Source organism: Labrus mixtus, chromosome 18 (assembly GCF_963584025.1).
Source record: "Labrus mixtus chromosome 18, fLabMix1.1, whole genome shotgun sequence".
NCBI classification, from domain to species: Eukaryota; Metazoa; Chordata; class Actinopteri; order Labriformes; family Labridae; genus Labrus; species Labrus mixtus.
The window spans coordinates 26,091,478-26,093,977 of record NC_083629.1 but is presented as its reverse complement, the minus strand read 5'-3'; the positions used below and the strand labels follow the sequence as shown (position 1 = coordinate 26,093,977).

Here is a 2,500-nt window from a genome sequence, read left to right as displayed (position 1 = left end):
AACTGAATTCAGAGATCATTTGACTGATTGGATGGGGGAGATTCCCTCCCTCCTCTCATGTCCACACAGCCTCCTCCTTACACTGAGAAACAAATGGAGGTGCTGGACTGTTGGTTGCTAGGTAACAGAAACTTCACTGCTGCTATGTGAGGGGCTGAACTGAAAGGAAAATCTTCTCTGCAGCCGCTCCAAGGCCCTCAGTAAATATAGGAACATGATTCACAGACGACTGCAGTCAAACAGCATCAGTGTGTCGTATTATAATACTGCCACATAAACAATAAACGCTAACCAAAATCCAGACTTCAAATTAAAGGTCAATTCACATTCAAAAATTAAAGACAAAAGCTTAAAAAGGACCAGAACATCATCCTCAGCAAAGGGTTAAAACCATCAAAGACAGACAACACTTCTCCACCAAGCAGCAACCTCCGGTGTGAAAACATAAAGCGAATGCAAAAGACCCTTCATACTCTAAATGTACTATGGGAGGTAGAGCCTTCAGTTATCAGGCCTGCTAGTGGTACCTACAGTGTCTAAATGTACTATGGGAGGTAGAGCCTTCAGTTATCAGGCCTGCTAGTGGTACCTACAGTGTCTAAATGTACTATGGGAGGTAGAGCCTTCAGTTATCAGGCCTGCTAGTGGTACCTACAGTGTCTAAATGTACTATGGGAGGTAGAGCCTTCAGTTATCAGGCCTGCTAGTGGTACCTACAGTGTCTAAATGTACTATGGGAGATAGAGCCTTCAGTTATCAGGCCTGCTAGTGGTACCTACAGTGTCTAAATGTACTATGGGAGGTAGAGCCTTCAGTTATCAGACCTGCTTGTGGTACCTACAGTGTCTAAATGTACTATGGGAGGTAGAGCCTTCAGTTATCGGGCTCCTCTCCTCTGGAATCATCTTCCAGCCGGGGTCCGGGAGGCAGACACACTGCCAAAGAATAGACTTAAAACTTTCCTTTTTTGATAAATCTTATAGTCAGGGCTGGTACAGGTATAGACCAGCTCCTAGTTATGCTGTTATAGGCTTAGACTACCGGGGCACCTTGAGCTCCTCTCTCTCTCTCTCACATCTTGTCCTGTCCCATATTTTTATTAAGTTAAGATCGATTTTCATTAACTTGAACATCAACGTTTCATTAGATGAAGATGGTTGCATGTTTTAGCACACGGCAACATGCGTGCCTGCACTTTCTCGCGCTCTCTCTCCCCTGCTCTCGCTCTCTCGCCCAAGTATCGTCTATGTGTGGGAAACTATTTTTACAGTTTATTTAAAAAGAAAACAAAACTACCAAAAAAAAGGGGGGGGCTTGACTGTGTCTAGACAGATTTATGATGGGGCTATAGCGCCCCCCAGCCCCGTGCTTGGCACACACGCTAATTCTCTTTTCTCTCAGAATTCCAGCCACCTTCCTGAAATCTGTAATGAGAAATAAAAACTGAGTTTATATCAAGCTGAAGGGAAAGCAGACCAAGTTCAGACTGCAACAGATTGAGGTCAAGCAACCCCATCAAGTCCACAGGACCCGCTGCCCCATCGAGTCTGCAGGACTCGCTGCTGATTTCGGTCAGACGGTTAAGGAAACACTGCTGCTGCAGACAGGTGACAAGAGGATCGATAAAGTCTACAGGACCAGCTTTCCAATAAAAACATGAATTCCTTTCAGTTGGAGTTATTTGGTCATTGAAGCAGTCTCCTCACCTGTCTGTCTCACTGACGACCCCAGTGCAGCCGACTGGGTGGACTGACTACCAAACGTCTGCTGAGTGGAAGAAGATCCAGACTGTGTTTGACTTTGTGCTTCTGTGATGTTCAGAAGAATCCGTTTCAGCTCACATCACATTAAATACAGCACGAGGGACTGAGATAGAGGGCCTCTGTTGGATCATCACTTATTCATTTTACTACGTTACAGGCAGCGTGTTGGTGCTTCACATTGAGACCAGCTTAAACCAAACAAGAAGAAACAACTGTTTGTTTCCACGTTCTAGTTAATGGAGAGGGGAAACAAACCAGGGTGGGTAACATTCAAAGATGCTGTTGACTTCATATGTTAAGCTAGCAGTCTCCTGGGTGCAGCTACATGTGATCAGGGATGAGAGTAACTGAAATGAAGTTACTTTTCTAAGACACAAACAACATGAGGTTTAGCGTCCTCTTCTTACATCACTCCCTGATGGAGGTTGTTCTCTCCTATTGCCTAAGAGGCTCCAGCTCCGAGTCTGCCTGGTGATGGCAGGTGAGCTCATTGTTACTGATGGGATCTGGCCAGAGTATATTAAGGATCCACCTCAGGCAGTGGATTATGAAAGTTTGTACTTTTTTGTGATCTTTGTACTCCTCCATGTCTCTGAACCGTAGAGGAGTATGATGAAATCTTCTCTGATAATAACAGACATGAAATCTTCTCTGATAATAACAGACATGAAATCTTCTCTGATAATAACAGACATGAAATCTTCTCTGATAATAACAGACATGAAATCTTCTCTGAT

General features: G+C 44.3%; 1 protein-coding gene across 2 annotated transcripts in view; it reads right to left on the bottom strand.

Annotated features, from left to right (window-relative positions):
- trim9 (tripartite motif containing 9) overlaps nucleotides 1-2,500 on the bottom strand; it is a 35,222-nt gene that overhangs the window by 17,517 nt on the left and 15,205 nt on the right. The gene's annotated exons all lie outside the window — the stretch shown is intronic.